Source organism: Vicugna pacos, chromosome 6, assembly GCF_048564905.1.
Source record: "Vicugna pacos chromosome 6, VicPac4, whole genome shotgun sequence".
NCBI classification, from domain to species: Eukaryota; Metazoa; Chordata; class Mammalia; order Artiodactyla; family Camelidae; genus Vicugna; species Vicugna pacos.
This window is the reverse complement of record NC_132992.1, coordinates 90,733,221-90,758,745: the sequence shown is the minus strand read 5'-3', so window position 1 is coordinate 90,758,745 and position 25,525 is coordinate 90,733,221. Positions and strand designations below refer to the sequence as shown.

Here is a 25,525-nt window from a genome sequence, read left to right as displayed (position 1 = left end):
TTTTTAGTCCTGAAGGTCTGTATCCAGTGGTCACATTCCCTGTCCTCTGGGATGGGGTTTTTGGGTTTTATTTTTCGTTTTGAGTGTGTGTGATAAAGCAGGACCCTGCTTCTGTGTTTTGAGGCCTCTGACAAGTGCCCTTGGGGGAACCTCCTCCGAGCGGGCAGGCACGCTGGCGACCACCCGTACTGGCTGATGCTCACGCCCAGGTTCTGGGGCTTCCCTCAGAGCTGTGCTGCGTGTGCACTTTCTTATGACCGAAGAAATTATGGTTTAGGCTGCAGCTGTTCCTCAGCCGCTCTGGATCCTCCTCATCTTCCTTGGGGAGAACAGTTGCCGTGAAAGCAGGAGGAGGAGTAGAGACAGTGGAGGAAAGAGCACAGGTAGCATCAGTGATCGTATTATTAGTGTAGGATTTTTATCGAGCTAGGCCAGGGCCTCTCACAGCTGAGCGCAGCCACTTGGCCGGGACGTGCCGGCCCCTGCGTTTCAGAAGCATGTGGAGGAGCAAATCGAGCTGGGCCTCTGGTAAGTGAGTTACAGACCCGCATCAGGGAGACAGTGAGGACGGTTGCTTGAACGGAAGGGTTGTTGAGTGAGTCTTCTCAGACTAGGGATGACAGCCCCGGGTGCTCTGTTGCCCTTGTTTTATGAGGTGCTGTCGATGAGATGCGAGCACAGGCCCACGCTCTGACTTCCCTGGACTTGGGAGCCCGGGTGCCGTGGGCTCCGCTGCCAGTGCTCGTACATGTTCGCCTTCTGCATTTGCACCACATACTGACCCCTACGGTTGGTGCTCGCCGACTCGCTGATTTAGTATTTAGTGCTTCATTCTCGCCCTGGTGGGTTAGACCCAGTGGACCACATCTTTTACTGTCATAGAAATTTTAGAGCAAATTTCTGCTGGGCCAGTTATCCAAAAAAGTGCCCGTGTGATACAATCATTTTAAAGTAGCCTTGCCCCGCTGTCCTTGTAGGAGTCAGTGTCCTGGGAAAGAAGGAATGCCTCCTCCTGTGTCTGAGCTCATCCCCACTGGGTAAGCTGGTCAGGCTAAGTCGGCGTCTGAGTTCCCTTATCTGCAGGAAGGAGACGCGGGTGCTGGCCAGCCAGGCTGCATGGAAACGGAGAAGCTGGCTCCTCAGCGCAGCCCAGCAGACGGGTTCCAGCCCTGCGCTCCTCTGCGGGGTCTGCCTAGCCCGTCCTCTGGTCTCTGCTAGAGCACGGTCCCTGCCTAAGGTCCGAGTTTACAAGGCAGCTCTTCCTTCCCAGGTGAGCAGACTGCTTAGAGAGCCATTCCTTATATGGAGGCAAAATATGCTTTTCTGGAACCTTCATCTCATAGTTTTTTCCCCCAACTTTTAGAGCCAAAGAGTAGGTTTCGTCTTCTGCCGTGAGTCCTCCTCTCCGTCTTCCCCGTTTCATTCTGCAAACACCTCTCCGTGAGATGCAGCTGCTTGGAGTCAGCGGTTTGCAAGGTTGATCAGAAGCTTGCATTCTGGGGTCTGTATAATTTAGTCAGTAAAAAGTGAGATTTAAGGGCACAGAATTAAAAAAAGAAAATCGTGGAAGTTCAGAGAAGAAAGAGCCTTTCTGGCTGAGAAGTGGAGGAGGCCCTTTCTGTTTTCTGTCATTTTTCAGCGGGAGCAGTGGTGACTGGAGATCCCCTCAGACAGGCCCCGGCCCTCGCTGCCCCCGAGCTCGCTGTGCCCTCTTCTCCTGAAGCGCGTCAGTGTCTGTCTGCCTGCCTGCCTGACCAGGTGTTAGTGCACCGGGGTGGGGGGGCTTTATTTCATCTGCAGCGGGCAGGTGCCCAGGCACGATTCGCTGAGTGAATGAAGCCACCAGCCAGCAGCTGAAACAGCGGCAAACAGCACTGAAGACAGCCGGTCAGACGCCGGGTGTCAGCTCGCTTCCTCCCGTCAGCAGCCAGTGAGAGCTGGGATTCCTCTTTACCCTGAAGGAGAGACCCACCGAGCCCCAGGGTGGGCGTAGTGGGCTGGGTCGCAGGTCGGGACCAGTTCCTGGAGCCCGTGCCGTCCTCCCTGCCCACCTCAGGGTCCAGAACTCACCCACCTGCCACTCACTCACCTGCTTAGGGCTCTTCTGGACCCTGCAGGGGCCGGGAGTGGACGTCCATTGTGTTCCTCGGCTTGATTCTCCCTCTTTGTGGGCATGTTGTCTGCTCCCCGTGTCCAGGCCGCCCTCCGCTTTTCCGTGGTCTGTCAGAGACCAGCAGCAACGACTGTGGGCACAGGTACCAGATCTTTCAATATCCAAGTCAGTTTTTTTGTTTTGTTTTATTTTTGGTCTGGAGCGTTTTGGACTTGTTTAAAGTGGCTGGGGGCTGGGGGGGTCCTTTCTCTCACTTCAGAGTTCACCTTCCTTCCAGTGATGACCGACACCCAGTCCAGGCCACTGTCCTCCCTTCCAAAGGGTCTCTCCCCTCTTGACCCCTCCCGTCCAGCTCTGTGTGTGGAGCTACAGAGATCCTTTTTTAACATAAACTGCACTGCGCTGCTGGGTCCCATGACACTTAGGATAAACTCAGAAGGTCAGGGCTGCCGAGTTGGCCCTACTCCCCGTCTTCAGGTGCATCGCTGGTACCCCTTCCTCTGCATCCCTGCAGCCCAGCCCCCGGCTGCAGTCAGTTCCCCGGTCTTATGCAGCCTCTCGGCCGCAGGGCTTTGCCGTCTGCTCGCTTTCTGCAGGGACTTCCCCTGGCTCTGCGAGTGGCTGCCTCCTCCTCAGTCCGTTGGTTTCAGCTCAGATGTTGAAGGCCCAGTGAGGCTTTCCCTCACCGTAAAGTAGATCTCCTTATCCTCCGAGTCAGTGTGTTAGTCAGGACTCTTCAGAGAAACAGAACCAATGGGACGTATGCATGTATTTAAGAGGAGATTTCTTTTAAGGAATTGGCTCACACAATTTGGAGGCTGGCAAGTTCAAAATTTACAGAGCGGGCTGGAGACCCAGGAAAGAGCGGACGTTTCAGTTCACGTCTGAAGGCGTCTGCTGCAGACTTCCCTCCTGCTTGGGGGAGGTCAATCTTTGTTCTCTTTGGGCCTTCAACTGATTGGATGAGGCCCACCCACTTTAGGAAAGATAGTCCACTTTACTCAAAGTCCACCAATTTAAATGCTCCCCTCCAATAAACACCCTCACAGAAACACCCAGAATAATGTTTGACCAACTATTTGGGCACGTGGTCCGGCCAAGTTGACATATAAAATTTGCCATCACAGTTAGCATGCTGTTGATTTATTTCATAGCACTCGTCACTCTCTGTAATTGCTATTTTAAAAGATTTTTGTTGAAGTGTGGTCAGTTTACAATGTTGTATTAATTTCTGGTGTCCAGTGTGATTGCTTTTGATTTATTGATGTGTTGACTTACTGTCTGTGTCTTCCCATGGAGTGACCTTGCTCTCCAGGTCCCAGCATGGCCCTGCTGCCGGCACAGTGCCCAGCACACAGGTGACTCGGGCAGAGCTTGTTCAGTGGGAGCTGGTTGCCCTCCAGTTCCTCACGTGTGAGTGTCATGTGGCTGGGCCCTGGTGCAAGGTGAGTGACCGAAGTCCCACCCGTCCTCCACTCCCCATGCCAAGTCCCTGCCGAGCTGCATTCACAGACTGGCAGCTTTGTCTAGTTTTCACAAAGGTCCTTGTCAAGACACTGACCTTGATGGGAGCCATGTGAATGAGGACTGTCCCGAGTCCTACAGAACATGCCGTCGCTCTGCCTAAGACTCCGTGGCCCTGGACGCCTTGTACTGGCCTTTTTTCCTCTGTCTTCTAAGATGTGAAACTTGCAGTGAGGGAAGGAGTTTCGGATCCTCTGCTTTTAGCAGACTTAATCAAGCAGCTGTACATGTGACTGGTTTATATTCTCTTGGGCTACTGTTCTTTTCTCTGTTAAAAAAAAAAAGATACTTTCCGAAAGATGAGGTCACGTGAAATGTACTGAGCAGCACTGTCTGCTTCTGGTTTTATTTCATTCTCACCCGGTGTTTGCGACCAGGCTCATAGAGGGCTCAGATCCCGAGTTCTCTGCAGGTGTACTCTGGGCCGGTTTCCATCACCTTCCTACTGGATCTCCTCCCGCTGCTGTGTTCCGTCCGCTGTGAGTCCATTCCGCCAGGGCTTCCTGATGGCCCTGGGACTTGTGTCTGCTCCAGTGACCCGCTCTCCTCTGCATGTTGATGTGTGGCCATCTGAGGCCATATCTGTTCCTCCTGACCCTCTCCCTGACTGTTTCCTCCTGGAAGTGACTGGCCATCTTCACCTCACATACGACTGTAGCAGAATGCCCTACAATTACTGACAGTTTAAGCCCGAGTTACAGTTTTGGAGGTTGTTACTTTCAGGCCCACCGTGTTCTTTAGTCCTCCAGCTTTGTCACGGGGTACAGTTTGGGTACTTTCGTCCTTTCACAGATTAATTTTATTCTTTCAGCTTAAAAGAAAAAGTGAGTTCTAAATATTAGTAATTGAAAACATAGCATGGGTATCATGTTTCTTTTTATTCACATTCAGCCTCATCAGGGAAAAAATTATAGTAGTATTCATTTACATTTTTTAAAAAGTCAAATAACTACCTATTTAAAATATCTCTGAATGCTTGCTTCTGCCCAAGTTTGGTGGTAGATGCTGTAAGAAGATAGAAAAGTAACACGAGTAGAGGCAGGAGGAAGACAGCTGGCAGGAAATGATGAAGAACAGAAGTGATGGACTGAAGCAGTGACCACACCCTGAGCTCCGTGATGCCTGGGGCTCCAGGCAGTACCTAGGTTGGGGCCTGAAAGCCAGATGATCTGGTCGGGGAGGGTAATACCACCAGCAGAGGTATGGAGTTGGAGGCGGCAAGGTTATACCGAGGGGGAAGACAACCTAAGCCTGGCAGAGACCATAGCCGCTGGACTTGAGGGAAGCTGTTCACAGGTTTCAGCGGGACCTGCTCCTGCAAGTCTGGCACAGGCAACTCCCTGAGAGGCCTGCGCTTCTGTGGCCCAGGCCAGTGTGAGGTGAAATGGCTGCAGCCTCAGTAGTCGTATTTCATGACACCTGCCCAAGTGACTCAAACTCCCCGAGCGAGCCTCAGTTTCCCCAGTTACATCCTGTCCTTTCTCACAGCTAAGATATTGGGGGGTAAAATGTGTTCTTAAAATGTAAAGCATTCTATTAATGTAATTGCCCAGAAGCTGGCTTTGAGCACCCTGCAGAGATGTGGGAAAGGAAAGTTCCTGTACTGTGTGTAAAAGGCAAGAGGATGAAACAGAAAGGCCTGTTCATGGGAGCTGGGATGGAGGGTGCGGGAAGGAGGGAGGGAGAATGGGGATGAGGCCAAAAATGAGGCAGGAGCCGGGCATGAGGTCCTTCGGCAGGCCTTAGAATTTCTGTCCTGCGTGTGAGATGGCGCCCTGGGGCGGAGTGATCACATTAGCCTGGGTTTGTTTACTTGCGTAAAGATAACCTCGCAGCTGGGAGGCCAAAGGACCAGTCAGCCTGAGGAATCTGAGAAGTGTTTAAAGGGGGAATTGACAGTATCTGGTGACTGACTGGAGCAGAAGAGTCTGGGGGAGAGTTAGTTAAGGGTGATCTTGAGGTTCCTGGAATAAAATGGTTTGAAGTTGACTTTCCCCTCCTTGTTCATAAACTGACTTTCCAGCCTTTCTCTCCCTCACCTTTATGGTGTAGAAAGGAAACTTTTGATCCTAAATTTCAAGCTTATTCGAACTTGCTTATATCCAAGACACCAAAAGCAGTCTTGTATCTGAGTTTCTAGTCCAGACAGGTTTATTTTGTACTTTGGAATATATATTTCAAACAGAGATCTCCTGAATGCAAAAGCCAAGCCTGGAGCAAAATTTTATTGTGAAATTATAAGCTTGTGAAAGTGAAGGTTTTAATGGAAGTGCTCACCCGAGCCTCACCGTAGTGACACGCACAATAGCTCTTCAGACGAGCAGCTTTCAATTTAAATATCAGTGATTTCAAGACGATCTCTAATGAATTTTAAAATCTTTGTGTTAGTCTCATGTTTTTTCCTTAAATGCTGTGAAGTCATTTAAAATTAATAAGCCTGTTTTTATTTGACAGCATTTACATGAGAAGTGCTCCCATCGGCTTGGGAGGCCTTGCTTTTGCGTGGTCTTCTCACTGGTCCAGTGCGCATTACTGGCTGTGGTTTCTGGAACCAGAAGGCTTCCCACTAACAGGCCGCTGTACTTACCGGGGGCGCTGCCTGGGCGCAGCTGCTGTGTCTGAACGCCGGCACTCCTCCTGGAGGCGGGCGACGTGGGGGCAAGGGCGTCGTTTCAGTTAGCGCTAACGGAGCTGTGAAACGGGGCTGCTGGGAGCTGGTGACGTCTTTACCAGGGTGTGTGGTGGTCTTAGGAGTATTATTCCCAAACTGAGAAAGGTCCTCTGGAAAGGGTCAGTCTGTGTCCCTGTCTCACACACACGTACGCACACACATAAGCGCGCACGCCCCTCACAATCACAGAGAAGTCTCTGCGCCCAGGCCTTCTCTCTCCAGCAGTCACCCTGTTCATCCAGCGCCAGTGATACCCAAGGAGCCTTGTTAGGTGATGCCGTGGCTCCTGGTTTCCAGGAGCTCTCAGTCCAGCGGAAACCCAAATCCAGCCCAGGGTTGGAAGAGCAAGGGAGAGGAGCTAGCCCAGAGGTGAGGGAAGAGGCAGAAAGAGTGGGGTGTCAGGAGGAGCTTCCCAGAGGTGAGCATGGTAACTGACCCTGGAGCAGGTCCGGAGTTTGGGGGATCAGGGGCAAAGGGTGCAGCCTGGCCGCTCAGTGCAGTTCAAATGTGGTGTGCATAGGAGCAGTGGCAGGGAGGGTGGCGAGAGGCAGAGGCTGGAAGGGAGGGAACAGGATAGTGCCGGGATCTTTGTTCAGCCCTGCCAGGTCTGGGGGTTGTCATTCCCATTTCACAGTGAAGAAATTGAGGCCCGTCTGCTGATCTGTCTGTTCCAGGACTTAAACTCATAACTGATCATTGGTACAGCAGGACTTAGAGTCATACTGAGTCTGAAGGATCTTCCCTGCCTATGGTGTTTCCCTGACTTCATCTGATAACCGTGGGGGCTGGTTCCTCCCTCCTTCCATGAACGCTTACTGAGTGCCCACTGCTCGGTCATCTGATTTGTGTGTCATAAGCAGTTAGAGTGTTGGAAAGAGCGAGTTTGTACTCCAGAGTCCCACTCAGATGGAAGCCCCACAGGGGCAGGGTTGGCCTGTGTTGTTCAGGCACCAAGACCTGTGAGTGCAGGCGCATGGCAAGAGCTCAGTAAGCAGCTACTTGACGAGAAACTACAACTCCTGTCCGGGGCCAAGAGTAGGTAGTGACTGAGTTTGCAGTGTCGACACTTTGCACACAATCCTGGATTTCCTTTTGAGGGTGTGGGTAGTGCTAGCTTCCTGGACAGGCTGCTTTAGGAGTGAAAAATGCCACAGGACATAACTGTGGACCAGATCAAACTGGCATTAAGAAAAAGTCGTTCTAAGCCACCCCACTGACTGATTTTCTTTTTAACTTAAAAGGGGTGCTTAATCTCAGCAAGACACTCATCCTGGTGCCATGAGAGTAGGAGAATGACTGTGAATGTGGTCAGAGAGGCGGCAGGTGGCATCAGGCGTCAGGCTGTCTTACTGGGCCTGTCCCAGCGGACACCTTTGTCAGTGTAGCAATGAAGGCCTCGGAGGCCTGCAGGTCAGCCTTCTGGGCAGTGAGACACCGAGGACATCCCTCTCTAGACTAGACCTGTCTTGAGTCACAGAGCCCTGTGCCACACTGAGGACTGAAGACTGGGCCTCAGAACCCTGGGTCCTGTTCTCCGACAGCAGCTCGTTCTGGGACCCTGGACCAGCCACTCATACTCTTGTGGCCTCAGTTTCCACGCTTATTATAAAAGGGCAACTGCCCTGTCTGCCCTGCAGGAGTGTGAGGGCAGGTGAGAAAGGAAGAAAAGCCCTTTACAGGAATGCATGTTTTTTTAAAAAGAAGCTACCTGCCACTTCCCCTCGGGGTCCTGCGGAGGCGAATCTTGGGTGGGTGTGGAGTGAGCTGGGTGGCTGGGATGGGTGCTGCAGGTCAGAACCACGGCGTGGCTGTTACAGTCAAGGCCCTGTGGGTGCAGAGGGCGCCGGCTCAGCCCATCCTCCCCTCAGTCCGGGAGGGGATGAAACCAACGGGAAAAAACTAAATGGCAAGAAAACACTCCAGTAGCAATTTATAGCAATAGAAGGACTTGGCCAGTTGGTGGAGGATCAGTTACCACAATTCTAGGCAGAAACTAAGAGAGCTTCAGAGGCAGGAGAGATTCAGGTGACTAGGAGTTTACCACAGAAGCAGCATGCCTGCACTCTACAGGCGGCAAAGATCAATAGAGCTTCCAAACATTAAACATTATAAACTGCTTTTTTAGTAAGATTTATGTTCAGTCTCTCCAAACATTATACATGGCAAGTAATAGAAAGAGGTAAAAATAGTATGTTTCTATTGATGGATTATATCGTGTTTAATGAATAGGCTTTTGACTACGTCGGTCGTTTAAAATGGTCAGTGTTAATAGAATAAATACATAATAGAAAAAGAATGGTCGGGCCATCTAGTAGCTCTCTGTAGGAGTAGCCTTCGGTGGCAAAGGTGATTAGTTTGGGAAATGTTCTGTTGACTTTTTAAAATTGAGATTTAATTTACCCACATGAAGCACACACGTATTAAGTATAGATAGTCTTCATGCTGAGTAACTGCAACCGAGACCAAGATACGGAACGTGTCTAGCATCCCAGGAAGCCCCTAGTCTCCTTCCCGGTCTGCATCCCCCGCTCTTCTCCAGGGGGGCCCACTGTTCGGATTCAGTCCCCAGAGGTGAGCTCTGCCTGCTCGCGAGTTTCCAGACTAGAGCTGTGCAGCTCGGGCTGGTTCGCACCTGCCTTTTGCTCAGTGTAATGCTTGGGGTGCAGCCACGTCGCTGGGTGTAGCAGTAGTTTCTTCTCTTGTTGTTGCGGCATAGTTTTCCAGTGTACAACTATAGCGCAGTTTATCCTTTCTCTTATGGGTTGGCTTTTTGGTGGTTTCCAGTTTTTGGCTATTGCAAACAAAGCTGCGACAAAAAATCCTGTACGTGTCTTCTTATGAACATATGCATCCTTCTTCTGGGTGTTTTTTTGGAAGAAAAAGAATTACTGGGGTATTGGACAGACATACAAGTAGCCTCAGTAGACACTGATGAACTGTTTTCCAAAGTGGCTGAACCCATTTAGTGGCTGAAGCAGTGCACGAACGTTCTGGTTGCCCCCTCACCAGTGCCAGGCCATCCTGCCGGTGCGCGTGTGTCTCGCTGTGGTCCTGACTCCCCTCCCCGGTGATGGGTGCTGCTGAGTGTGCTTCCACCTGCTTCGTAGCGACTTGGACACCCTCTTTAGGGAAGTGCCCGTTCAAATCTTTTATTCATTTAAAACAAAACTCTAATAATATATTTTATTTAACCCACTATAGCTGAAAGATTAGCCTTTAAAAATATAATCACTATCAGATGATTTATGATGTATTTTGCATTTTTTATAATATTCAAAATCCAATGTGTATTTGGGGGGATACAATGTTGTTTAGTGTTTCAATTGTGGCAAAATATAGGTAACATAAAATTTCCCATTTTGACCAGCTTGAAGCGTCCAGTTTAGTGGCATTAATTACATTCATAATATTATGCGGCCATCACCACTATCTATTTCTAAGACTTCTTTACCACCTTAAACAGAAACTCTGTAAATGTTAAGTGGTGACTCCCCATCCCCCCAGCCCCTTCCACTGCCAGTTTATAATTTTCTTCTGGATGTGTGCCCTTTATAAGACACGTTTGGACTAGCTCCTCCCAGCCCGTGCTTGCCTAGTCACTTTCTTAATGGTATCATCTGATGAATAGAAGTTCTTAATTTTAATGAAGTCTTATTTACCAGTTTTTTTTTTTTATAGATGGTATTGTGTGTGTGTGTGTGTGTGCGCACTTTTAAAGAACTCTGCCTAGCACAGTGGCTCTCAACCGAGGGCCGTCTGCCCCTGGAGGGAGGAGACGGTTTTGGCTCTCACAGCCTGGCCAGGGATGCTGCCAGGCCTGCAGTGCACAGGGCGCTCCCCACAACAGCAGGTTTTCCAGCCCCAGACGTCGGAGTTCTGCGGGGGGAGCACCTCGGCACAGGATCATGACCATGTGCTCGTAGGTTTGTTTCTGGAAGTTTCACCGCTTCACCTTTCAAGTGTAAGTCTGTGATGCATCTCTCTTGAGCCCATGTTTGTGTGATGAGAAGAATTTAAGAGAAATCTTGACTCTTCCACATCTGTGCCCCCCCCAGCCTTTTATTTAAAACAAAACTCAGTACATTAATTATCAGGAGCTTTGTAAGGAACATACTAACATACAGAAGTGAAGTTTTGGTATTTGGTGATCTACAGGCAATATTTGAAGCACGAAATAAATGGCCTGGCATTTGCAGAAACTGAAGATTTTTCCCCCTTCCAGTTCAGTTAATAAGGACTTGATTTAGAGTTTTTGTTGTTGCTTTTTAACTTCAGGTTACAGCCACAATGAAAACTACCCCCCCCAAAGATGCAATTCATACAATAAATCGACTCTGCAGTGTGCCTTTTATTAGACTGTTAGCTGGTTCTCTGCCTGTAAGCATCGTGACCGGCTAGATGCTTGGCAGATGGAAGGGGTTTTACTTGCTTCTCCGTTGCAGCTCAGCTGTATTTCCTCTTGTCAGGTCTTCTGTAAAGCTGGCCACTTGAACACACAAGCCCTAATAAAACAGGTTGTGATGTTTTAGGGTCGTTAGGAGAAGGAGAAAATGCTTTCAGAAGTGGTGTTTTTGAACCACATGGGCAGCTGTTCTTCGAGAGGACGGCAAGGACAAGTGTGTTGTGAGAACTTTTGCCTGTGTTTACTGGTTGTGTCGAGTACATTCATGGTATTCTTATGTCAAAATCTAGTTTTATATAAAGAATTTATGGCTGTTGAGTGGTCAGATTGGGGAAAAGGTCACCTTGTCCAGCATACACTATGGGATGGTAATTGCTCTGCTGTTGAAACTGCCCCTGGCAAGGGGATCGAGTGGTCTAGGGTCAGATGCTTAGATCTTGCTTTCAAATCCTTAAAAACACATACTGCTGTTTTAGGGCAACACTTGTTCCCCTTTTTCTACATTTGTGTGAATGGCGTGAACTAGAAAGGTGCGCATTTGGAATCGACACCCGGCTTTGGTTCACAGCTCTGCCTCTAATAACCTAGGGATGGCGGGTCACTTAGCCTAGCCGCCCCCCCCCCCCCCCGTAATGGGGGTGCCAGTCACTGCCTTATGCTGGTCCTGGGAGGGTTAACTGAGAAATGAAAGAGCACTTTGAAGTCAGGTCCTCAAGTCCATGTGACGTACCCGCTGTATGGTCTGCTCAGTGTTTTTCTTCTTTTTCCTTTTTCTTTTTAATTTCTTACTATGAAATGTGTTACATTTATTGGAGACAGTACTTGAAGTTGGGCAAGTGGATTTGGGTGACCTGGGCATGTTTCTTCTGGGGCGTAGATTCTTCATCTGTGAAATGGGGATAGTGGTGGTATCGCTCTTACAGGGTTCTTGTGAGGTTTACATTTGTTATGTGCTAGGTGCTCACTAAATGCTGATTATTATTTTATTGTTACCGCAGAGTTGATTTGCTAATAATGAATTCAGGACCTGCCTCAGTCAGACCTTTTTCTGCACATAGTGACCAGCCCCCTGAAAACATGTGTGATGAGTTGTTGACGCAAAGGTCTTGGCCGTCGGCACAGTGAAGTTAGGCAGGGGTGGTGGGTGCAGAGGACCTGCTGTGGGGAAAGACAGTGATCCGAGAGCCAGAGGCACCGCACTTACCTGCCTCTTCACTGCGCAGCAGATTCTGAAGTTTAATTGGTCGTTAATGAGTCACCTGCTTAATGTCACTCATTTCTTTTATGGGGCCATTTCAAGTGCCTGAAGGGCTGAGAACAAATTTGTCTTCGGTTTTGTTCCCGTGGCTTCCAGCCTGATGTTTAGCATGCAATAAATGACAGTTGAATAAACTTTAACTGTCAGTTATTTGCAGGTCAGGTCCAAAACTACTGAGAAAAAGTGTATGGCTGGAGTTAGAGATCTTTGGATCACTTTAGAGCAAAAAGCGACGTGGCTGAGTACTTTGACCCCTGGTATTAGATGCCTTTTTGACTTTTTTCTTTTTTTTTAAGTGAAATGATTTTAAAAATAGAAACCATACATAGATATAATAGAAAATATCAGAAAATACACAATAGCTTAAGGAGGAAAATTAAAGTTTTATTTATTCTATTTGGCCAAGTTTCAGTGACCCAGGACGTCAAGTGGGCAGATCTGGACAAGGGTGGGGCCAGAAACACTTGTGTGAAATGTAGCTTCTCCCAGACTGCATTTTCCCACCACGCGCCTGTGTGTGCATATGTACGTGCGGGGGCTGGGGGGGTTAGTCTTCACTGTCTCCTCCTTGGTGGCAGCTAGCAATGCAGCTAGTTCCTGGATTCAACTCAAATGAGCATAAGTCACCTGGAAACTTGTTGAAAATGGCACTTCCTGAGCTCCACTCCTGGGGTCGGTAGGTCTGGCCTGCAGGCCGGATGCAGGGCGTCCAGAGAGAGCAGCATCCCGGGACAGCGGAGAGCTTGCTGTTGGAGCCTCCCCGGAATACCTCACAATTCCCTTTATGCTTCACAATTTTCATCTGTTTTGCAGAACAAAAACAGGTGTATGGAATTGAAGAGACCAAAATAAATCCATAAGCATATAAGGTGGGCCTTATGGAGGCCTTCAGATTGCCTGGTTTTCACAAGTAACTTTGGAAATGAGAGAGACTCAGATGGGTTTCTATATTGGATTTGGTTCAGGTTGAGACTGCCAGTGTAGAGGCAACTGTTGCATCAACTCATAACTAAGCAGTGTCTTTGTTCAGAGTGTGCAGCACATGTTTCAGAGAACTCTGGTATGTCCAGAAGCTGTGGATTTAGGACTGAAATGGAGTGTTAGTTTTCAGGTGGCTGAGGGAATGCCGACCACAAGTGGGGTAAAAGGGACGAGGAGTCGTGTCACCACACAATGATCGTGAAGCAGACCAAATGCCCTGCATCCTAATAAGCAGGGTCTCCTGCCTCCAATTTGAAGACAGGTGTTTTGTCTGCCTTTAGTGTCTGTGACTTCTCTCCACCCTTCTCAAAATTTCCCCTTACCTTCCCCATCCTCTTTGTCTTCACCCTTCTCTCCTTGTCCAGACCCACCCTTTTACCTGTGCTCTTGGTGATACAATGCCCCACGTGTCCTGGTTCCATCACTTACTCCCCATCTTGTGCATCCTCTTCCTTTTTTCCGGTAAATACGTTCATTTCCTCTTTCCTAAAAGGCAGAAAGGCACTAACATTTACTGAAGACACTTGCTACTACAGCAGATCCTCGTCTATCCTGAGTGATAGTGTGTGAATGTGCTCGTGTGAACTTTCTACTTCCAGGCCTATAGTTTTTTGTATTTTTAGAGGCTTAAAATAACACACATTTACTCTCTCACAGCTGGTATGGGAATCCAGGAATCCAGGCGTGGCCTGCTGGACTCTCTGTTCCAAAGTGTCTCTCAGGCCTCAGCCAGCATGTGCTCTCATCTGAGGGTGCGACTGGGGCAGTGGCCGCGTCTACACTCCCCCTCATGGCTGGTGGCAGGGCCTTGGTCCTTACTGGTGGTTGTGGAGGCCTTGCCATCTCAGACTCACAGTTTTTATCAGATTCTTAAACTTTGTCACCTCCTTCCCCACACTCTCCACTTCCTCTGCTTTTTGGTTTGATTCAGCCTTTGGTAGATTATTTCCCCTGAAGAAGACCTTCTCCAACATTTCCATTAATTTACCAGCATCTGCCAAGTCTAAGTTCCTTACCCTGGAAGGTTACTAACTTACAGGTGCTTCTCATATGCCAGCAAACCTAGGGGGTGGGCACCGTCTTCGTTTTACACGAGAGGCAGCTGACCACTGGGTAGGGGCCATTCCAGAGCCCCGTCCCTGTGCACCACACCCTCCCCTGCAGGGCCGTCTCGGGCCAGTAGCCCCCCAGCCTTTCTCCCACTGTTCCCCACACGTGCCTTTCCATCGGCAGACCTCAGCGCCTCCTCCTCCTGCACCGCCTTCGGGGCTCTCTGCCTCAGGCCCTTCCTCACACGGCCCCTCCTCCGTGAGTCACGGCCAGGTCTCTCTGTTCCCAGCAAGGTCTGTAACCCCTTCGCGATTCCAGCACACATTGTGTGTCCTGGTGTGGCACATCCTGTTTTGTCCACCTGGACTTTCTGCGCCAGCGTCATTACTTCTCGTGAGTAGGGGACCCATCTCACTGTTCTCCCGTAGGGCCTCAGCCACAGCAGCGCTCAGTCGTGCTGGTGCATCAGGGGATGAAGATGGCACTGGGGATGCAGAAATAGGCTTTAGCACGTCCTGACGTAATTGTACCGTTTTTATGACCTCACTCCTTTACTCCTCTGTTATTTTCTGTGAAGTAATAGCCACTTGATACCTTTTCTGAGATGCATCAAAACTTTTTCTTTTATGTTTCTTAACGTCTGCTGTTCTTACTTTTCTTACAGGAGTGTTTCATTCTGTAGTTCACAGAGTATCACAGCAAATGTAACACTGCATTATGGCCCTTTTCTACGGACACATATTTAAGCATAGTTTAGGAGACTAAGAAATGTGATTATTTCAGTCATCCTTGTGATCCTCATAATTCTTATTCCACTAAAAGTCAGTGGGCATTTTCTAACCTAATTTCTGTCTGTCTGTCCAAAGACATATTTTCTGTGCCAGCATCCTGTGCCCATTAAGTTACTATGAGTCATTTGAAGTACTTAGTCTTATTTTTCAAAATAAAAGATTAATTTGCAAAATGACCAAACTTGGAGCAGTTAGCATAAGAGTAGGAATGAAACTGGGAAAGTGCCAAGGACACTGCTGTCCGCCCACCAGGCTCCCACCCGCCCCAGATTGTCTGGCCATGGCCCCTCTGCCAAGTCAGAACCAGTCCATCACCACCTACTTCTGACCGAGGGTCCCACCTTCTGCACCGGCAGATGTGAATGTGGCAGGTTTGTGTGTGAGGGGGGAACAAGTAAAAGCACAGCCTCTGCCCACCCTGAGCAGCAGGGCTGTGAGTGGCCACCAGGAGGCTGGACTGACCCTGAGCCCAAGCCCGCGGCTGGGAGCTGCCTTCCTGGTCTTGGCCTTGGGGCCGAGATGTGCTTCCACTTTGGAGATGCCCCCTCTTTCCTTTCCTTTTTTTTTTTTTTTTTAAGGCTGATTTGAAAAGAAATCTGCCTATTGGTCAATGATTGCTACGGGATGGGCAGTCTCTTTCTTTCCTCCAAACTAAGTTTGTGACTTATGGTGACAGCGGGAAGCAGAAACAGTGACCTGGAGTCAGTGTCTGTCAGCTCCTTGTGTGTGACACGATCATCAGGCGAGCCCGGGACTCCCTCTGCCTGGCCCTCCTCCCTCCCTGGACCCCTGGCCACCTGGCCTTCGCAGGACCAGGCCCCTACCGCTGCTCCGCACTGTTCCCCTAACTGCTCTCGTCCGGCTGGGACTGTGACCAGTGCCCGCCGCCCACAGACAGGAGGCTCCGGGAAGGCAGGGGCCCGAGCCGCCTTGCTCACTGGTTTTCTACTCCCTGGCTCAGCATCCCACTCAAGAGTGGGCAGTCCCTAAATATTAGTTGAATGATGGAGTGAGTGAATGAATGAATGAATGAATGCCACGGAGCAACTCAGGAGCAATTTAATATGGTGTAAAATCAAGTGCTGGTGGTATTTTGCAGACTCCTGTGGCGGAAAATCGGAGGTCACTGGAGGTCATATGGAGGTTTGAAGGAAGAGGGATCTTAAACCATTTAGGGCTGGCTGAGTGAATCCCTGGGAGGGAGGGTAAATCGTTCCAGCCTGGAAAGTCCTATCCAATATTAGTTGTGAAAATTGGGCAAACTGTTCTCCACATCAAGTTTTTTCAGGGATAGATAAGCTTACTTCCAGATTTTACAGTTTCTTTTTAGAAATTGGAGGACGACTAGAAAGAACAGTGGTCATTATGCTGAGCCTGGAGTCTTACTTGACAGAGCTAATGATCTAGAAAAACCTATGTTGGAAAATGTCACTTTATTATATGTGTCTGGAAGTACAGATGGGAAAACAGGTTTTTTTCCTTTTGAAGCAGATTCATTAAGTGTTTAGAAAGAGGTTCTCTTTGCACCGCCTTCCCCAGCTTGGGTGTCTGGAGACTAAATCTAAACTCTGTTGTCTCGTGTCTGTGTTGGGGAGACGGCTGTTTTTGCCATTTATAGCAGACCCCTGTCCTCTGCATTGTCCACTCTCAGCACCTGCTCCCGGGCTCCAGAGCATCCAGGTGACAGTCAGCTCGGAGTAGCCGTACCCCAGCCTGGCCGGAGAGACGCCGCGTCCTGCCTTGCTGACTGTCTCATCCCCAGGGTGTTGTTTCGGAGTCTCTGCAGCCCTGAGCTGCCCCTAGGCTCTCCCCTTCCTCCATTACTAAGAGAAAACTCAGGCAGGTGACAGGAATGTCTTCTACGTCCTGTTGTCTCCAACTCAGCTTCTTTGTGTCTTCCCCTCCCTTTGTCCTCCTTGGAAGGAATCCCGCCAGCAGCTGAGGCAAGTTGGGTGTGCCTGGAGTTCTGGGACGTTGCTCTGGGCGCCGTCCCTCCATCTCCATCACTGAATCCTTTCCTTCCTGTACAGAGCATCCCTGTGCCTTTGAGAGGATGTCCTGTCGCCTTCTGTCTTTAACCACAGCATTAATCAGGAATGTTCCACACTCTTTGAGCCCCTGTAGCCTGGGCCCTGCCAGTGACATGCCCCCTGGGAGGCCCTGGGACCACCCGTTCACCCATTCTGTGGCTGTCCCACTGCCCCGTCTCCTCGCCCTCCCTGTTGTCCTGCTGCCTGAATAGAAATGGTCCCGGGCTTTCGGGACTCTGGGTTAGGAGCTAGACCTGGCTTTCAAAGCCCAGTTCTGACATCTTTTCTCAGCTATGGTTATAATCAAAAGTCATCTTATACAAAAAGGTGACCTAAGTTAATATATTGGATTTTATAGGCAGCGCTTAAATGATATGCACAGATGAAACTACTCTTTCATTGAAAATGTGTTTCCAGATATTGACAGCTCCAACAAAATGGTATTATTCTTAGAAAGTGAGGCAGTATTTTCTCTGATAAAAACGAGAGTGAAATCTATCTCATAACTATTGACCAGCATTTAATTAAGAAAATATAAGGCAAAGCATGTCTTTTTGTGGACAAAGGAGTCGATTCGCAGCTTCTCGCTTGTCCCGCTGCCCCTCTCTTGGCTCGTTCGCGTGGGGACACCGGGCAGAGCCTGGCACAGTCCTGCACGATTTGATCGGCCTTTTCCCCTCCCCGATCTTATACCCTGCTCTGTTTCAGGTAGACTCTAACTTTACAGAGAAGAATTTTTCTCTGTAACTTTTTTTCCCTAAAAAATTGTAACACCGTTAGGGAAATAGCCAATAAGTTCAGATGACGTCTTAGTGCCTGCTTTTTCAATTTTTACGTTTTGGTAAAACAGTGCTTGAAAAAGTTATGGTACCTAATTTGGACTCTTAGTGAAAGGAGAGGAAGGATTTTTTTTTAATCCACTGAAGATGAATATAAAATAACATTGCTTAATCAAAAAGAAAGCTCTCCGCTACTCTACCCAAAGACATGGTCATCTTAAATTCCATTTGATTAGTCAAGTGAGTTGCCTTGACTTCCTGTAATAACATTCTGTTTTTTCTCTAGTAAATGACAGCCCTGTAATTCAGTCCATTGCAGGTTCAATGGGGGCATCTGTTACCAAAAATGTTCAAGTATTTGTTTTATTTATCAGATCAGGGTGATAGGCTTGAAAGTTCCCGTTTCGGGAGATACAAAAAGGTTTTCTGCACTCTTCCAAGCAGTCGCTCTTCGTGACTTGTGTTGTTTGTATCTTCCTCCCTCCCTCCCTCCTTCTCTCTTAGTGTCCGTTTGTCTGTCTGTCTCCTATACATACAGAGGCTTTTCTTCATACCGAGCCAGGGAACAAGAGAGGTGTTTTCTCTTCTGTTCAGAGGCCTCCGTGTCTCTTTTCCCTTGACTGGGACGTGTATAATTTGCTCTGCTGACAGGGACCCAGAGAAATAGTGTTGGGGATTTTCCTTTTGACTGGTACCTCGTGAGCACAGGTGACGCATGGGAAATAGAGAAAAGGAAGGAATATGAATGGTCCTGCGGTGGAGGAGGGACCAGCACACTCACGACTGGCCCTGTCCACACTCTCTGTGGACCCAGCACCTGCAGGGGTCTTGGAGACGCACTGAACCTTAGAGCTGTGTCGTCAGCCACACGCCCTCACCCGCCCGCCTTGTGACCAGCAGCTGGACGTGTGCAGCAGGGACCTTCACCCTGATGGTGTTGTCATTGGGATTTACCAAAGTAGACGCATGGCAGCTGGCGACAGAGTAGCATATGTGATGTCTGCACTCGCGTGATGTGCCCGCGAAGTGGGCGTTTGAGAGGCTCACTCAGTCGTGGGGCTCCTCCTGCATTGTAGGCTGGATGTATTCCGTCAGAATTTGGTCCGTCTTCATAAGAATCCCGGGTCTGGACATCCAGGTTCTCAGATGCCGTGGTGCACCCTGGAGCTCATTTTCTCACTAGCTACTTGGGACTTCTCCAACTTCCTTTAGGCTTAAAGGCAGAACATTTAAGGGGCCAAAGTTCATTTCCCTAATGACAGGATAGCTAGGAGAGTTGAAAGTAGCCAAGGAGATAGTGCCAGTGTAAGACCTGGGAGATAATACTGGTTTAATGATTGATAAAGCTGTGGCGGGTCGTAGAGGCTATTCAGAGTCATCACAAAAATGTTAGGTAGGAACTCTAGAAAATGGATTATTGGACATTGTTGGGAGACCAGCATGGCATAATTCTAATGAAGAAAATACCAGAAAGTGAGTTCCAAATATGACCCCTGTGTTTTCAAATGTATTGAAGGGAAAGAGAATACGTGTCTGCACACACACACGTGTTTTCCGGGACCAGGGTTCTTCACGTCCAGGATGAGGGGAGCTGGGCTGGATGATCTCTGAGTCACCACCTGGGGCTGAGATTTTATGATGGTAGATAGTGACTTTTAACTAAACTTGTGGTTTGGGAAGTAATAGGTTCACAGTCTTAATTTGGCTAATACTACCGGCCTCTAAGCTTTGTAAAGTCCGTTAAAATATCTGTGCTGAATTTTAAATGAGAGCAATATTTACCAAACATTTTCCTAGGATTTCAACAAGAAAAAATGTGTCGACCGCATCAGAACATATGCTTTATTTATAGAAGTGGACAACGAATTATCCTTTGCCTTTAAATAAACTCCAGAGAACTGCTGTCTAGTCATTACCCCAGCCCCATTGTTTATTAACTGGGTAACCTTGGACATGCTGGTAACTTCTCTGTCCCTTAGTTTTTGCATCAGCAGAATGGGGCTAATAATAGTGCCTGTTTCATAGGAAACAGGTTAATTAAATTGTGTAATACACGTGAGGTTCGCACCGGTTCCTGACACAGGTGCTTGGCCAATGGTGACTGGAAGCCCCTCCCCCCCGCCCTCCCTCCCCCCCCTCCTTCCCTCACATCTCTCTCTCTCTCTCTCTCTCTCTGTCTCTGTCTCCATCTCCTGGAGATAGAGAGAGCTTTCCTACCAAACCATGGCAGTTCCTTTCCTGGGACAAGGTATGTACTCACGCTCTGAACTTCGGTCACCCTGTCAAGGAGGTGGGTTTCATAATGGTAGTCAGAATAGTGCCCTCTTATAAATGACCGGTGGCTCTGGTCATGCAAAGTCTGTCCTGAATTGTTGAAATCTAAAATAGCTGAAGTGAAAAATAAAATACCTTGCACGCTGATTGTACATCATTCTGGCCTATCTTTTTGATGCAAATGCGTTCTTCTAAAATGATAACTGCTTTTTACCATTCTGCAGAGCCCTCTGAGGATGATGACGGTGTCTGATGTCTTTTGTCCACCTGTGACTCACATGGCACCTAGCAGGGGCCTTGACTTCAGAGTCAGTGAATACAGAACTCGTTGAATTTCTAGTCCTACCAATTCAACTTTTTTCTGAGTCAGTGACAATTTGTTGAGTGAGATAATGATTGACAGTGAAAAGTAAAGATTGACTTTGACTAAATTTGGTTCGTGGCTGATTGTGCATCTTCAGGGTATACAAATGGTAACCAATAAAGCTTTTAAACAGGCATCTCTTTTGCAGTGTTTCTATAGATTTCAATTTAATTTAAACTGGATGTAGATTATAGATTTCAGTGTTCCAATGGAAAAAATCAATCCTTCCATCTTAAAGTAATTTTATAAATTTATTGAGCAGTTTTGATATTTCTCCACTAATCTCATTTTCTTCATTAAAGTTTTTTCTTATTAGGTAATACACATTTGTTATAAAAACTAAATATATGTATAAGTGAAAAGCAAGCAGTTTAAATCTAATGTGTATTGATGTATTTATTTGATTGTATTGAATGAATTCAAAGAACTTTATGATGAAAAATTCCCTGAAGAGTTGGAGATAATCTGTGCCTAAAAATAAAAGTCTTAAAAATTGATTTTTTCCCTCAAGAGCCAAATGCATGAACCATGCTTTGCTTCTGATTTATGGCCATCAAAACTAAATTCTAGATTCAGTAGATATTTTGCAATTTGTCATCCTGTTAAACTGTGTTCTCTGCACTTAGAAAGTGAAATACGAGCAGGAGGGTTGGCGGACACACTATAGATCGCTGCCTTCCGTGCTCTTCTAATCAGCCTTCTGTTAGAGCGGGAGGGGGAGCCTCAGGGCCCTAAGTGTAAGCTTTCCCCCGGCCCCCGCGCCCCCTGCCTTTTCGAACATACGCCAAACACAGCAATTGCCGTATTTTAGTTAGAGAGTTTTAACTGCATGCTATTGTGGTTCTTTATCAGAACAAACTAGGTACAACTTCTAAATTTTATTTTGTCATTTTTGATACTACAGAGTCACTGCTAAGTCACTGAACTGCCATGTATGTTTTTCAAATTAACAATTGATTATGTATCATAGCAGACTGTACATTCTGTACAACACAGTTTTTAGGAGCCGTTTTTATGAGCTGAGCCACTTTCCCTTTAGTGTATTTAAGTGCCTCGTTGAAGGTGATGCTCGACTATGTTCAGCTCGGCTTCTGTCTAAATATTGGTCAAGGTTAGAGCTGAGTGTTCTTTAGAAAAGTAAAGATCTGATTTTAAGTCGTGTTTGTATCCTACAGGCCATGTGTGTGTTTTAATCCTCTGTTTTTGTTTTTGTTTTACATTTCCTTAAAGGGTTTTAAATCTTTCGTTAGGTTAAATTTTTTTTTTAAAGAATTGTTTTAGGAAATACCTCTCCATCTATTTATGAAAGTACTTTTCTTTATTTTATTTTTAAAATGCTTATTATCAGATGTTAAAAACAAAAAACAACTTTAACCCGAGTGTATTTTGTTCCTGTGCAGAGCTGTTCCAAAGCTGTCCCACATGCTAGACGTTTCTGAATTAGAAATTCACATAGTAATGAATTCTGCTTATTTTGCTTCTCCGCAAAGGTTTGTTGTACGAGCTTAAAATAAGACTGCAGCTGATTCGTGTAGCACATATTAACTGTTTATTTAGTTTAAGTACATGTCTGTATCTTTCATTTCTGATCAACCTGAAAAATTTGCATGCCGCACAGCAGCCATCTTCTTTTATACTTTATTAAATATCTGTCAATTATAAATATCAAGGTTTTACATTAATGTCAAGATAGTACATCAAAAATTCATGGAATATGTGACTTTTTCCAAGGGTATTTAATACTTAATGCATTTGTGTCATTTTTCTTTCCAGAGATATTGACAGGTTTTATTAAGTGTTTGTTAGGGAGATTTCATTTTTATCAAGGGACTATAAAGAGAAGCTGCATGCTAAATCAATTTTTTAGAGCCAGAATATTGTTCATTTTTTTCATCTTCAAACTCTTGTAATCCGTAGGTTTTATTTAAATTTCTTCTTGGTTTATTTTTGTTTTATGTGAGTGATAGTTCAAGACAGAACTTTAATAAGGATCAAATATGCTGACTCTAGTGGTTTTTAATTTCCTTAAGCATAGCTACCAGACCCATGCAATATGGTAAATTCTTCAAAATGTCATACTTACATATTTAGCAATATTACTTCTTTTTATTGAAGCTAAACAAATGATTTTAGATATTAATCTTTCCCAAACATAGTGATTATTTTGTACCAGGTACAATATTACTGTGTCTCATCTGGAACACCTCCCGCGTCAGGAGAGGGAGTAGAAGAGAGCTTCACTGGGTTGCTGGGCTTGACATAAGAAAACAAGACTCCTCTTTAAAAGTGAGCTCCGTGGGGCTTCAAGTCTGACGATGAGCCACGGCAGCTGTTCACATCTCCAGCCTCAAATATTTACAATGCTCAAGAAAGTGAAAATATCAATCACTTAAAAATCTGCAGAAAATCCATGCCTGGTTTTTAAACCTGAATTTACGGGGAGGGTGGAGAGCCGGGAGGGTGCTAGTGCTTGGCTGACCCCGTGGCCTGTTCCTGTTGGGCCCTGGTACCCTGGGGACCCATCCCTGCCATCCTTCTGCACTGCCAGACGGACCCTCGCCCACCCCATGTGTGTCTGTGACTTGGAAACAGCTATCTCAACTAGAACTAATCAGCCACAATAAGTAAGTTTTCTGCTTTCATTTACATTGTTATTTTAAAAGTACAGGTTAAGAACGTCTTCTGTTGGAGAAGGCATGTCATGATAAACAAAACCATTGTAAGATTTTGCTCTATAAAGTGAGGGATGTTCAGTTATCCTCCCTATAAAGTATGAGCTTAATGACTTTTATCTAAGAACATTTTTAGGAACTTTCAATTAACTTCAGGTTAATATTACAATTTTTAGAAGACTGTATTTTTAAACCTTAAGGCTTGGCTTGTAAAAAAAAAAAATCATCTGTCCGCAGCTTAAATAGTGTTGGGAATAGACATTTTTCTTATTCTTCTTCATTTTTGCGTGGTATGTGAAAATATTTATTTTTAAAGTTAAACGCTTTTCACATGCAAATCATTTCAATATTTGAATGTTTCAAGATCCTTGTAAAACTGTTATATAATAATTTAAAGAAGTAGGATAGATTTTTTTTTTTTAGAAACCAAATTTTTCCTAAGTAAAGCTGAACCATTCTGAATAAACCCAGTGTGGGTTTACGGTGAATTGCTGCGAAGGCCTTGTCCTGGCAAATAAAATTGCGGCCGTCACCTATTCTGCCATGAAACCAGTAGGTGGCGCTGGCGTCACAGGCGTGAGAGCCCCTTTGAAACGGAAGTTCCTTGCCTTTCTGCAAAGCTTCAGATTCTGCTTCAGTGGAATAGTTACGTCCATGTGTCTGTGGCAGAATAGATTTTTTTAAAAATCATAATTACTTACAGTGGGCACACCCTATTTTTTAAGCAGATAAGAACAACTATTTCTAACCTATTCTGCAAGTATTCCGTAACTCTACAGCCAAAATAATCTTCAAAATTAATCTGAATATGAAAAAAAGAATATATATAACTGAATCACTATAATGTACACCAGAAACTAACATGACATTGTCAATTGACTATATGTCAATAAAAAAGAAACTGGAAAAAATTAATCTGAAGGAAGCATTTACACTTTTTCCCCGAGTTTTCCTTATGACTTCATCAGGAGTGTGAGCATGAACCTGTTTTTTCAGTGAGAAAGATACATAAATAGTAGGAAGGGAGAGATTTTGGAGTTGATTTTCCATCTTTTGGGGCCTTGGGGAGGTCACCCTTGTTTGAAGAGTCCAAAGCTATTTAAAGCTCTTTGAGTGTTGGTACATTCTTCCTCAAGTCATTTTGACATTCAGCATTCTAATTTTGAAAAGTGCCATCTTTTCTCCTATTCGATAAGTCACACTCTTCTGGGGGGAAGGGTCAAATTTTTTAATACTTGGGGAATTTAGCATTGAACTTTACCAGCTTTCAAAATAACATAGTGTGTCCCACAATTTAAATGATTTTAAAATATTTTAAAATAACAAAAGCAGCAATCCTTCCCCGCCTGGCAGAGTTTGGAAAGCTGTGGGGTGAACAACATCCCCGGGAGATCAGACGATGTGAAGTTGGATTTTACTAAAAGTGAAGGGAAATTTTAGCGTTTGAATTCCTTTTTCTTTCAAATTCTGAAGTTTTCCTATGGTTCTTATCCTCAGATTAATTTTGGGTGGAGGGGCAGTTGTCATCTGCTGAGTTTGTACTTTTATGAGGAAAATCCTGAGCACCGTTGTGGTCTAGTTCCATAATTAAACAGAAAGCATCTTTAGGATTCTCAGGACACAGCCTCGCATTTCATTCATTACAAAGAAGGGGCAATAAGAAGCATTTTCTCCTCGAATCTCTGCTTGACTATGAAACTGATTTTTTTTTAACCCAGAGAAGGATTTTCTGATCTTCCTATAGCAGCTAGAAAATGCCCCGGGGCAATAGGTTATTTACTATTTTGACTTAAATTATATCTTCTTTAATTTCATTTTTATTATCACAACATTTACGAACTATGTCAATATATCTCTGTGTGTTGACTTCTCTTCCAAAGGGTTAAAAGTGGGCGAAGAATTAGAGGGGAGAGGCAGGCACCTGGGAGCTAGCACCCAATTGGCAGCCTTTTGTAAGATATAATTTGCCTAAAATTGCGCGCAGAGCACAAGCTTTTGTTTTCTAATTGATTTACGGTTTGAGCCACTTTTACCTCATCCCCTACTGTCCTGCGTACGGTGCCAGCGAGCACATTACAGGGAGCGATGATAAATTACCGCGCACTTGTGATGCTAATGCGTCAAGAGTAAAAACCGCACACTACACGGGGCTTCGTGCATTAACAGTGGTGCCGAGACCCTGCAGCAGCATCTCATTTGTATCTTAGAAATCACCATTTGTTCATTTGATCACTTATTGCAATCTGTCTATCAGACTGTAATGGAAACTGAAGATTAAAATTATACCGTTACAGCTTTTAATTTCTTAATTGAGACAAAGTTTTTAAGTGCTTGAAAGGTCTAAGGTGGGGGAGAGTGTTGTGGAGAGAAAATAGGAAATGTATAAAATGTTCTCGCAAGTGTGAAGTTCGATATATTTTTGCCAAATGTTCTTCTGTCCAGAAAAAAAAAGTGGTGAAATTTAAATATGCCGATCTCTGCTTTATTATATTTGTTTGTAACATTTGTTTCTTGATTCCACACAACCGTATTATGTTTCCTGATTTTCTGTATCTGTGCCGCGTTTGCCACGTATATGATTCATTTGCGCGTAACAAGTTGATCCCCGTCCAAATG

General features: G+C 46.1%; 1 protein-coding gene across 5 annotated transcripts in view; it reads left to right on the top strand.

Annotated features, from left to right (window-relative positions):
* Nucleotides 1-25,525, top strand: part of SETD3 (SET domain containing 3, actin N3(tau)-histidine methyltransferase) — a 67,216-nt gene that overhangs the window by 28,194 nt on the left and 13,497 nt on the right. The window lies entirely within an intron of this gene.